We start from the raw sequence: 13,470 nt of genomic DNA, 5'->3' as shown, positions 1-13,470 counted from the left end.
CTTTTCTATTCTGAATGCAAATGCTACCAAGCAACAGTCATATAAAGGTACACAAAGATGGTTAGTTATTTTGACATGTTAATGATACATAAACCAGCTTAGAACTTGTGTCTCATTATAGATTTGTCTCAAAAATAAAAAGATGATTAAAATCTACTCTTGAAGTAAGATTCACACTGAACAAACTGTAGGCTGGTAAAGAGAGCTAAAGAAAATTTGTAACTGCAGTCAGATGTTAGCATTGATAACTGGATGCCATCATTAGTTTTAAAACTACCACACCTTTACAGTTATATCTATAAGAGAAAGAAAAGAACTACATCTAGTTCTCTTACACCTTACATGCACTGCTAAGTGAGCAACCCACAGCAACCATTTTCAGCCATAACTCACTTGAATTGGAATCAGACCAGGGAGATAAACTGTAAGAGCTACAAGACAACACTGTTTCTGTAAGCCATTCATCCCATAGCAGCCTTATTTTCAGCCATACTTAGGACTATAAACACAGAAAAAGTCAATGCTGAAGTTAAATACATTTCTCCCGTAGAAGTACGCATTGGGTAGAAAAGGGAACAGTAGGGTTTCTTTTGTATCGTTCACAGCTCTGCATTGCTTGGTAGCCATCCAGAAACGTCCTTTCTGGTTATTAACACAGAATAAATTCAATCTCCCTTCAGTTATTTTTTTTATTAGGCAAAACATATGAAAGCAAGCTCCAAGAACTCCACCAATGAGACTTGCATATATTCAGCATCACCAGATTCATGTGAAATACACAGGCTGTCAGGATTTTTTCCCTCCCCCTATTTTCTGCACATCATCAAATTCAGATTTCCCATTAGCTCCCTAATGTTGGGGAGGTTTTAAGTTCTTAAGAGCACTTGTGTTCTCTTCACAGGAGGTTTGCTTCATTTGGCGCATAAAGTGAAAAAGGCACATGAGGACCCAGGTTCTTCTCATGGCTTTGGATGTGCAGCTGAGGGGCTGCAACTTGGACTTACCCCAGCTGGGCTGGCTCTTCTACAGCTGGGCATCACTGCCCTCCGGGCTAGCACTGGCAGTCAGGCACCGAGTTCAAGAAGGTAATCCAGACTAAATCTGCCAAAATAAGTAATTAGTTTCCACCTTCCCCAAACCCCCTTGCTACATGGTCACACGAGGGCCAGTGCTGGCCTGGGTGTGTGGATGGGAACACACACAGCCAGGGTGGACACATGAGGCTGGCGCCACTCGATTGCTTCAGCAGCGTACCACCCATAGAGTGGTGGCCAAGGGCCCAGTCTTCCCCTCTGGGCGTCAAGAGCATGACTTAGTTTGTTGGTGAACTGTCTTGGCCCCTGAGGTACCCCCTTGACTACAGGGACAATCTAAGGTGACTCTTGCGTCCTTCTCGCAACTGCTTGACATGCCTGTATTTGAGTACTGAGATGAAGCCAGGCTCCATAAAACAATACAATTTCCTGGTTTCATGGTTCTCCAGACACTCGCCCTCCTCTGAGGACAGGACTACCAGCTTGCATGTGGATTTTCCTACCGACACCTTCATGCCAGGGAGCCAACACAAGTTATCAAGGGAAGGAAAAGCTACCAGCCACCCTCCCAGTGCTGTCACCAGTATGTTCTTACCATACACCTGTGGCTACGTCCCCTTGCAGTCAAACAGGCCCGCTGGGCCAGGGAAGCCCATTGCTCCTGCACAGGCCGGGGAGGAGACTCAATCAATGCAAACATTAAATGCAAGAGCATTTTGGTAAGACAAACATTTTGCTTTGACTAAAAGGAAGATGTGGGAAGCACTCAGCTCTGGCTTTACTCGAGAGCCACAAGCGTGACTGGGAAATTCTTAAAATACCAAAAAGAAACACGTAATCTTTTCAGAAAGTAGAAAGATTACTGTATCAAGTAAGACACTAGAAGTTTAACTGGAATGAGTATCAGAGCTCCTTATGCGACTGGATCAGAGCCTAAAGCACATTCACGGCGTGCCAGTACTACTCACAACATACTTCCATCCCACCCTACTCCCAAAGTGCACACAATCCACCACAACTAACCATAAAAGTTTTGGATTCTAATTAAAGTTCTATATTACATTCTACATAGAACTTTCATGCTTTATCAGAATGGTGCTAACATGAAATATACATACATACATTAAAAAAAATGGAAGGAAGAAAAGTCTAGCACAAAAGGAAGCAATTGTGTCACAGTGATGAAATAATGAAAGTGCAAACAAAACCTCTGAACCTAGTGGTAAATGCAATACACTAGTGACAAAAACATGTAGTCTTGAATGATCTTTTACATGCCGCTTTGTTCACCCTATTAAGATGGTAGTTGTTTCTTTGATTTATCTGATAATAAATTTTTGATGACTAGTGAGTCTCATAAAAATTGCTCTGGTGCTGACTACATTGATTAATAAGCCCAAAGAATCGAAACTGTCAGAAATTCATGTGCAAGAGTAAATTACTGCCAAACATACATTAGATATTCCATAAAATATAGAATAAAAAAGGTTGATTTGGTAATTTTATCTTGCATCAATTTGCCTGACATAATTTATATTCAGGATCATCACTATCAGTCCTGGCACACCTTTCCTTTTTTTAAAGTCAACATTAGAGTAAATCTAAATTTGGGACAGCCAAGAAATGAACAGGAGACAGAATATCGAACGCAATAACCAAAACTAACATTCAGAATTTAGCTTGGAAATTATATCCAGTTGAAAGGTGACTAAAAGCCATCTTCTCAGAGTTGCAGCTCTTGTAAGTAAAATTCACTTTTATTTTAGGTGTCAAAACTGGCACACACATATCCATGCCTAATCCCATTCTCCCCAAACTGTGATACCTCTGAACTTCCTTACTGGGACCTTTGCATGTTGTAGGTTCTTGCAATGCATCTTTGAAGAGTCCTGGACTCTGTGGTCCCACTGTATTTTGCTTGGATAACTGTCCAAAATATTTAATGTGCAGAAAGTCCCACAAAACCAGGTGCTGGAGCAGACCAGAAGTAGGGATCTGGGTTTACATATGAATAGGGATCAAATTTCTCCTTTTCCTGTCAAGAGGAACCATATTTACAGTACTGGGTTTAGGATTTGCTCCATTTACTTTCTGCACATATTTACAATCACATGACAAGCACTTTGTTGCAAGATATATAACTGCAGGATTGAAAACCTACCCGATAATAAATTTATAAGTGGGCTTTATGGATAACAAAAAGGATTCAGGGAATCACTGTTCCCCGTTCAGTGAAATAAGTGCTGCTGTTTTCATCTAGCACTGGAGCCAGCTTCTTAAAATATCTGGCAAAACTAGGAAGAGGGCTAATATTCTTGAATTTATTATTATTGCTTTGGAGAAGCTGGAGCAACTGAAATGGTCAGTACCCTAAGTAATTCTACTTACTGTTTATGCTCCTGCATACTTCACTTTAGACTATAATTTCTTCTTCCAATTTCCCAACCAAGTGTAATAAAGAAGAAAAATTACAGGATATTTTTTCCTGGGATATTTGATACTGATTTTCAGCACATCAGATTTTTAGAGTTAAATTATTAATGTCGCTGGATATAAAAAAAAAAAAAGCCATTGCAAAGCTGTGGTCAAAAGGACTTGCCTAAAGAGGACCCAAATTTGACTATCCCCAGCTTTAACAGTAGGGCATTTCTTGTTTGGACGTAGGAAAGTGTTGAAATGCAGGACTGAGAGCTCCTGTGGCATATACAGTAGAAGCTCTGATTTTCAGGTCATATTTTTGAAGAAAAAGTTAATTTTAATAACAAGAATTTAAAATGAAATCTGATCATAACCATTTTTAACCCCGTGCCTCAGGTATAAGCAGCTGTAAAAATGCATATAAACCAGATGGCAGTAATAATACCTGCTAAAATAAAGGCATGGCTTTTAAAAAGTTTATCAGAACTTGCACTACAAGTGGCTCCAGCAAATTACACTAGAATCATAGCTACCTCAGCCTTCCTTTGGATAAACAGTTGATAAAGACAATCATAAAATTAGGGACACTTCTCTAACTGATAGCCTTCACCAGGAGGGTAAAAAAATTGCTAAAGATCACACAAACCCCTCAATGCAAGACTGAAATAAGAAACTGGAGTTCAATAAAAAACATCATGTAATAAAACAAATATGACTACGTAGAGAATAGAAATTGCAGACAGTTCTGCTTGATTATAAAAGCGCCACTTTTTAATTTATATCTCAAATAAAACCAGCAAATGTGCACAGTTATTCTTCTTGTTTGGTTGTAAAGAACCAATCTGAAGAAGAAAACAAGAAAGCAAATAAACTGGTTTTTTGAAGATTACAAAGGGTGACCGTTATTTACTATTAGCTACACAAGTTTACCAGAAAAGCCTTATCACTACCAACATGTTTTCCACAATAGCTCTCAATTAGTATTGTTTTGTCTGCCATTCCCTACTTATTCTTCTCCCTGTTGCAGTCTTGAGGATTTTCTTTACAGCAAGTAACAAACAGAATTAAGCGTTTTGAAGTCCAAATACTGTTCCCTGCAATATCCTCAAACACACACACACATATATTAAAAAACCCCAGGGTGAAGCACCTTCAGAGAACATCAGTGTGAAGTTTCTTCATTGCATACATTTTGGACACACTGCCTTTGGTTAGCAACAACACTACCTAGAAATGTTGGGAAAACTCCTTGAATCCATTGGAGACCAGGAGCTGACCCACCATGCCTACAGGAGCAAAGCACACTATTGGACACAAGGCCTTAAAATTGTGGCAGTTCTGGTAAAGTCTGAAACCAGCCAACAAATCATCAGCTTTGTATACTACGCATAACGTATTGAAAACCATCATGGTTCATACAGTAACTTTCATACTGAGAATACTGAGATGTTGCTCTAAAATGCATTTTCCCCAGGAAGTACCCTGAAGCAACCAGAGTACAAGAGAAAATGAATCTGCTACTTTCCCTGGCAGTTTGCACTAACAAGCATCCTTTTACAAGGTTCAACCTTGCTTTATTTTCTTAATCTGCTTGACATTTGTTCTCAAACAATTTTGAGGTGTCTGTATCTAAACACATCTTTAACATCCCTTTAAAACTACTGACAAGAGAAGTGAATTCAGTTCCAGCCTCAGCTGATACTAAAAGTAGTAAGCTCCTATTCCTACACTCACTAACCCCAGGCTTCTTTCAGGCCTTTCAGATACAGCATTGAACTGGAAGTTGACAGTGTGCTTCAGTTACATCACATCTCTTAAAACATTTTTCAGAGGCAATTGCTTTCTAAAAAGCAGCATTCACTTCTTTTTAATCTTCTCCTGTAAACATAACCATAATGCATGGTCTATCCTGCATACCTTATTCAGAGGTATGTAACTCTTCTTTGAGCTGCTTTAAAACACACTATGCACAGGCACAGTTCATTAAGTGATCCAGGACAGCCCATATTTTCACTGTTGCCTTTTACCAACTTCCAAGTCATCTACAACTTTAGGGGTTTTTTTAGTCAGAAATGACTGTACATTTGCTTCCAAATACCCAAGGAGACCATTGTAACAGTTCCAGGTCAGATCTCTGTGGATGTCACCAGAAATGCCCTTGTTGGTAATTATCTCCCAAGACCTATCAGACAATTAACTGTTAATTCTTCTTAGTTTTATTGAAATTATACAGTGCTCATTTTCTACCGAGAATGTTGTGCAGCTGTACAAGCTAAATGCTTCACAAAATTCTATGTAGTTAAAAATTGCCTTGACCAGCTAAATTTATAATGTTTCTTTAGGAAGTAGTTTTCAACATCATATTCATGCCTTAATTGCATGAATTATATTCATACAACTGTAATTTTTTTTTTTCAATCTTCACTAGTAGAATCCTACGTCTCTTCACTATTTAAGCCAAAACTGATGTCAGAGTAAACTAGGCCATAATAACCCAGTTTAGTCTATTCACCTTCCTTGATACTGGAGGAACACCAGCACTTCTGTCACTTTTTGGCATTTCCCTGAAACCATGATTTAATTAAGACAGAACTTTGAGTCCAGACTCTGTCAGTCAAATCTCCTAAACCTCCTGAGTGCACGTCCACAGCCCGGGAGGTTTAAAACCATTTCTCACAGCAAAATGATGGTCCCGCTTCTACTTGGTGGACTGAGTGAACTCATCTTTTGTAAAAGATCATCCTACCTATAGAAGCATAACAGAACATGACTTTCCTTCCTTCATCATCTTTAATAATCTGACCATCATGGTTCAGAAAAGGGCCCATTTAATTCCTAGGATTTATCATAAACAGAGAGCCATAATATCATAATAGTCTCTCCAATGACTAAAAGCCTAACAAGATAGATTCCACTTTGGATTGGCCCTTTTTTCCGCTGCACATACTTTATTCAATCCCACCTATAATTTTTCCTGCTCAGCGTGCCACTTGCCCGCAGCTGCACATCTCACACTTTGCTCGCTTGCTTGCTTAGACCCCAGCCTGCCCTCCCTCTAGCTCCTCAATTCTGTTTCTTACCCGTTTCTTTGATGCATCCCTACCCACTTCTCATTTTGGATTTTACATAATTACCACCAATTAACTCAGCTACTGATCTTGCCTTGCCCTAAAGTTAGATGCAACTTTGTCTTGTTTCCCTTACTCAAATCCTGTATTCTGCTGTCACTGTTTCCCTGCCTTTGGTTTCATCGAGTTCTCAGCTTCTGCACTTTCCTCACTTCTTCACTCCAATTCCACTTCTAATACAGCCCTAGACATCTGCCCCAGTGACTTAAGCCCTGGGTTATCATCCTTGACATAGTAAATGCATTACTGCATAACATTCTAAACTTTATATGAAAGTTCACATCAAAGGGAATAGTAATATCAGCAGTTAGACCAGTATTTATATGTGCAGTATCTATATCTGTCAGATACATCAGTGATAGCTTTGTTTTTATTACATATCCATCTCAGTAATATATAAGCATAAATATACAGAGGTACTGTTCTTCTTGTTTATCTTTCAACATAGGTTCCAGTTTGCTCTTCTTTCGGGAAGAGTTACAGATTTGCATGTAAATGTTGTCTAAAGATGTCAGGACTCTGAGTCATCTATTTTCTCTGTTGGAAATAATGTACTAATATATTTATCAATTTTTAAAATACAGCCAATAAATACAACATTAAGCTGGAATACGAATCAGTATTTTAATATACAATATACAGTACCATGCCTTTGATACAACAGAACCAAACAGAAATGACATTTTTATATTTCTCCAAATCAGGTTGACAGAAAATTTGTATTGGTTAATTAATTTTTTTTACTGCTATGGGATCAAAATGTGTGAACCAGGATTGTTAACACTTGTTTATTTCTTGGCTATGATGGATTTTGCTTCCTGCCATCCTTTGAGGGAAGCTTAATTTGCTGTTAGTTCATCTTCACAGGAGATGCTGCATCTCAGAGAATCTCACCTAAGGTAGATCACCGAGATCATCTCTTTTCCACTACCTTTACCTAGTCTTTGAAACCACCCTAAAATACATGAGGTCACAGCTATCACTAGCACAAATGGTGCATCCATGTCAGGAACCAAATGGTAAAGGTGTCAAGCTAAAAAAGTCACTGAAATATAGAAGTGAGCTCCAGCAATGGACTGTTGGACATGTAACACCACCTTATTTCTTGTACAGAGCCCAGGACAACCACAGTGTGTAAATGAGAAGGGAAAAATAGTACATACTAAAGGTTCATCCTACAAGCACGTGCACAAGAGCAATCCCTCAGGAACAAGGAGGAAACCTGTTCTAGAAGTATAAGTATTTGTAGAGCTAAGCCTAAGATAGAACCAATGCATGAAAGCCTTCTACTCCACAAACTACCAAAGAATACCAGTGACAAAAATAAAGAAGGAAAACAGTATTTATTATGGCCTATTTTTCTTAGCATAGCAAGGTAGACTCACCTAAAGAACTATCCAAGTTCTTCAAATCTTCATTGACCTCTGTATGTCATACAAACAGCTGAGGCACCTAACCATACTCCTTTGTATCAAATCTACATCAGACATTTAAAGCAACTGGCCTGTATTCCTCTTTATGGTCTTTATTTCCCCCCAAGAATCCAGAATACTCATCATCAGAAATTATTCCTGAGATCATACTGTACCCAGTTTGGTTCTTTTTGGTATTGTTACAACCTTAGATACTGACTGGGTAATACAAGAAGTTATTTAATTTTATTTAGAGACAGCCAGAGAGAAGCATTCTTTCCATGTACCTCTTCAATTTAAGTGGAGAAAGGAATACTATGAAGATTTTTATAACCCCTAATGAATATATAATTTATACAACAAGTAATTATTAGGTTATTTATAAAATTTAGTAATTGTAAACTGTTGCACAAAACTGCCGTACATGCTTATTTAAACAAGTTATTAAATGCAGGAATATGCAAAATAATCTAACAGACAACAGAGCTTTGCCCCTCAGCTTAACGACAACTGCACTGTGCAGTTATCTTAATATGGGGGTGGGGGAGTGTAATTTGAATTTTTCATTCAAAAATCAGGAGACATGAATAAGGAGCACAAAGGTCTGCCTGCACCACAGACACGCCATCCTCTACCGCAAACAATCACATATATACTGCTGCTTAAACTGATGACTGCTCACTTTGAAACAAACAAGATTTTGGCCTTCATTTCTTCTGTCAGAAGGCTATTTCTATCAGAAGGTTATTGCCTTGCTCCCTTAATAATTAGAGGTCTTCCTTCAGGTATACACCTGACCAGCTTATTTATATTTGTTCTAATGTCCACCATTTGTTTTTTTATGCCTTAAATGAAGTCTCTTCCTCCCCCTCTCCCTCCCAATGACAGCAAAGATGACTGTTATCAGTCTTTGCTTTGCTAAATAAACCAAATACCTTTTAAATCTCCTCTTGGCTCTTCATTCCTTTTATAATCTTATTATCCTTCCTCACTTTGCCTGTTCCTGCCTGAATTCATCTTTCATGAACATGACGACCAGAACTGCATAATATTTCCTCTTCTGTACTGGAAAATTTCCACTCTCTTAACCCAGCTCTGGAGATTGTGCTTCTCTTTCTCTTCCTTTCAATCCAGGCATATCACACTGGTGGTTCACAGAAAACCTGTAACTAATACATGCAAGCCTTCCTCTTCATTTGCTAATTCTTCCTGTGTGGTGTGCTGATTCTTTTCTGTGCTGCTAGTTTTGCATCATCAGCAAAGGTCACTTAAATACCCCTACTTTTTGAGATAACATAAAAAAAATTGAATTATTGCAGGTCAAAGACCATGCTGCACAAGTACCACCATTCCAGGACAATCTCTCCTCCTACCAGTTCAACCTGCTGATGCCTACATTTCAACTGGAAATTCCCACTTCTCCAGCATGCTTTCCAACCACCAACACATGGATTTTTTTTACTTGTTTGACCTCTTTTCCACTCCATGTATTATAGGTGGTTTTACTGATCATCATCTTTACATCTTGGACAGCACCGATCACACAGCTGAAATTAAACAGGCTTAACAACTGTGGCATAAGAACAGGAGTTATTTCAGGATACTATTTGTATTCTACTACATTATTCTGAGTATCTTGCCAGCCTCCTCTAGCTGTTAAAAATAAATGTGAAATACTCTTCATTAATATAATCCAGAGGAAGAATCTCTTACCTCATGACCTGTGTCTGCTGCCCTGGAAGCAGCTGCTACATAATAGTGGGGGTCTAGTACAACAATTCATTCTCAAGAGGAAAGCTGGGGAGATTGTCTCTAAATAGAGGACTGAATCAAGAGTGGATTTTTCCAGACTGTCACTGCTGATAAAATGAGGTTTTCAATTACAATGCTTAGCACAGAGCAGCCTGCCCAGGGAAACCTATGTTCTGATGCTGCCAAGCGATATATGCTCAGCACAGCATTTGTCAAACCATTTCCTCTGCTAAGAGTTAATGTGTCAGTCTTTTAAAATGGCTTGGTCTTCTACCACCTTTCCTGGTGGGAATGTGAAAAGTGCAACTTACTTCTTTTCGCAAAACATCTTGTTGTTTTGCGAAACATCTTGACTCCAAATTGACTGCCTCGTGGGAAAAACCTGCTTTCTAGAAACTTAGGAATTGGTGATTAGTCTATCATAATTCTGCCTTGCTGGAATAAGGAGGTCAAACAGGGAGGCAACAATCATTAAACAAAGTATTAAACAGCGATTGCTGGGTTCAACAGCAGCTTAAAAATGCTAGAAGTCTCAATGCTATTCTAAGCAAATTATTTTGGTTTAGCTAAGATTACACTGCCAGGTGACAATGACTGCAATAGACTGCTGTGATAAAAGCAAAATCACTGCCCTTTCTGTTATGAGAACAACAGGCAAAGAGCAAGTTTCACATGAAGATTGATCAAGAGCACCTGATTAATGCCAGAAATGTACCCAAAGAGCAGATTTCTGGATTAACTTTGCTGTAAATGCCAGGAACTAAACCCACCCACTGATACCAATCACACATCTCAGTTTTACCTTATCTTAATCAAATCGCTAATTATCGTACACTGATCCTGACGAGCATCACAGGATTTCTGTTCTTCATAGGAGCTTAATTCACTGTTTTCTTTCAAACACTCATGTCTGCCTGCATTTGTCTAAGTACGCTATAACCACTAAATCATACAATCCATCATCTCTTTGCCAGTACCCTAGACAGAGAAGATCCTCTGAGAATATGCTTACAACATAAAGGTCACTTTGAAAGTTGACTAAAGGCATGAATAAAAAATAAAACATTTAGTTAAGCCCTTTGAGGAAATGAGGTTGCCATTACCCTTTTCTGTTTGAGCAAGTTCTTCAACTGCTTTTCAACACTATCATGACACCACACGGGGAGTTTAATGGCAGCTCCTGAGTATATCTAGAATCAAAGCCAAAATTCAGCCTACTAACTTAACTTTCAGAAAGTTAGCACGGCATTCAGAGATTAAGAATCATTATATACTTGGCAAACTGACCTATTTCCAAATGATGCTGTCATAGGATGATATGTGCAGTGGGCGTATTTTAGCCAACAAAAGCTAGTAAAGTGCCAAGAGCTGCTGAATTTCCTGTTAAGAATTAAGAGCCCCTCCACACACATTTTCTGCCACAATATATGGCCCATCTTTTTGTCAGCACAAGTCTTCCTTGAAAAATGAGGGTTGAAAAAAATCACCTGGCATCATTTCTCATGAAAGGTAAGGAAATTAAAGGAAATGAAAGAACCTACAAAGTAAGAAGAGCTGATCTGAGGGTCCTACTGGCTAACACACTTCTGAAGTGAAGTGCAATTCCAGTTTTATACTTCGTGCACGAGTACCATGCAAAACAGGAGTGTGAAAATGTAAAAAGTATGAGACAAATGATGTTTTATCTTTAGACATAATCATCCTTCATGGGTGTCATCCCTACTTACCAATTAATCACTAGAGCACGAATATGCTAAGACAATGCTAAAAATGGAGTGCAATTATTCACCAAATTACTTGAAACAGCCAGCACATTTCACAAAGGAAAAAAGAGGTTTGTGATCTATTTGGTAGTTGCTTCACAAGTGCAACCTCACAGAATCAGAATGGAAATCTCCAGTATTGACTGCAGCATACAATTATGACTTATGGCTTATGTCAGCCATCAGAGAAACCTCTAACAGGCCTGCGAGTGAGTGCATTGCCAAGACCTACTTTCTGGCTTAAGATAACAGCAACCAAGTAAATACTATGTTCCAGTTATTGCAAAAACAACTTAAACTGTATTACCATAAACAACTTAGTGAAACATAACTTGCTAAGAAACCTGGCACTTGTGATTGTATGAGCATACCATCTCTATTTTAGCTAGTACAAACACTGTTAGACTTGTAAACAAAGTAAAAATCAATATTTCCAATCAGCCAGCAAAAGCAATGGGCATAGAGAGACAATTGTGATCTCTGGAGTAAAAATCCAACTATCTCATAGATGCATAGTTCCTGTTTTATGAAAGCCCACATCTTCCAGTATCTGAAAGTAAACTTGCTGATCTGAGTGTCAGCTGCTACTGCATGTGAGCTGCTCTCCCTTCTCAGTGTTGCAAGTGGTTATCTAAACAGCAATCTACCCCGTCACCCATTTAACTGTACTACGTTGTCTCAGAGTCAGAGTTAAGCTGCCTGGGCCTATCAAATATTGCAAGTTAATTTAAGTTTTTCTTTTCACTGAATGATCCACAAAACCCCCAAGAGCTCAATTTTCCTTAGTTAGATAACTACAAAGAGAATTATTACACTCACTTCTCAACCTTGTGATTTGCTTAATGAGAAAAAAAGACACACTACCTGGACATAGGCTCTGAAAGAAAAAGGAAGTTGAAGAAGGTGTATAGTTGGTAACAGGAAAAGATCAAAATTTCATCACAAAAAGGAGTTTTTCATTTCTTCTGTGTTCACAGCTTATTTACTTCTGTGCACAATAATGCTAATAGAACCGTTACCTAGATTATGCCATTGCTTGTGAGTTTTAACACCTGAAATCAAATGGAAACAGAAAAATGTCTATAGCAGGTGGCACCCAAATAATTCTCAGATCACATCTTTAAAGGAAACTGGAAATAAAAATGGGACACTTTTTCAGCAGAAAAAACCCACAAACACTCTGTATAGCATGTGAAACAAGTACAATGAAGAATCAGAAGTCGTTACTGGGATTCTAACAAAATTATGCAGCTATTTTTAATTTACAGTTGAAATATAAACTGGTTACATGCTACAAATAAAAAAATGACATCCAATTATGAACACCTTCATGCACGTAGTTTTCATTACTAATCTTTGAAAATAATGACATTTTAACTGAATAAGCTTCTAAGATCAAAGTAGAAGTCATGTATGAGCCACAGAAAGGTTCTTTTATTTTGTTTTTCCCCCTATTAATGACTAGAGTCTGATTTTGCTTACACTGTTAACTACAGAGGCTTCAAATATTTACTGTAGACAAAATCAAAATCAGCCTGTTAGCCAACAGGACATTGTTACACCTCAAAGAACAGGACAGCAAACACAATATAGCTAATTTAAACCAAAGAGCAATAGCTGCAGCAAGTGATGAATTACAGAACCTTTTACACCTATTTTGATTGCACAAGGAAAGTCACCAGAGCAGCTTAATATATCCACAGTTGTAAAATCTTTTTTGTTTGTTTGTTTTAATTATAGATACCTAACAACAGCCCCCCATCCCACCAAACTGAATATGGGTCAAATTCTCAAAACTGCACTTCAGTCCTTGAAACTCTGTTCTCATAAACCCAGAGTGGTCCTTGTGAGAAGTGCAGGAGGGTCCCCAACCTACACTGCTCAGCAAGTAGAAATATAAAATTGACCCCCAAAAAATAATAATTACAAAACATTATCAAGAAACCTAGATGCAGCTACACAA

At 38.3% G+C, this 13,470-nt stretch overlaps 1 protein-coding gene across 1 annotated transcript in view; it reads right to left on the bottom strand.

The window, feature by feature from the left end:
• Positions 1–13,470, bottom strand: part of RSU1 (Ras suppressor protein 1) — a 110,144-nt gene that overhangs the window by 48,604 nt on the left and 48,070 nt on the right. The window lies entirely within an intron of this gene.

This window comes from Falco rusticolus, chromosome 4, assembly GCF_015220075.1.
Source record: "Falco rusticolus isolate bFalRus1 chromosome 4, bFalRus1.pri, whole genome shotgun sequence".
NCBI classification, from domain to species: Eukaryota; Metazoa; Chordata; class Aves; order Falconiformes; family Falconidae; genus Falco; species Falco rusticolus.
Note: the sequence above shows the minus strand (reverse complement) of the source record. Positions and strands in the feature narration are given on the sequence as shown.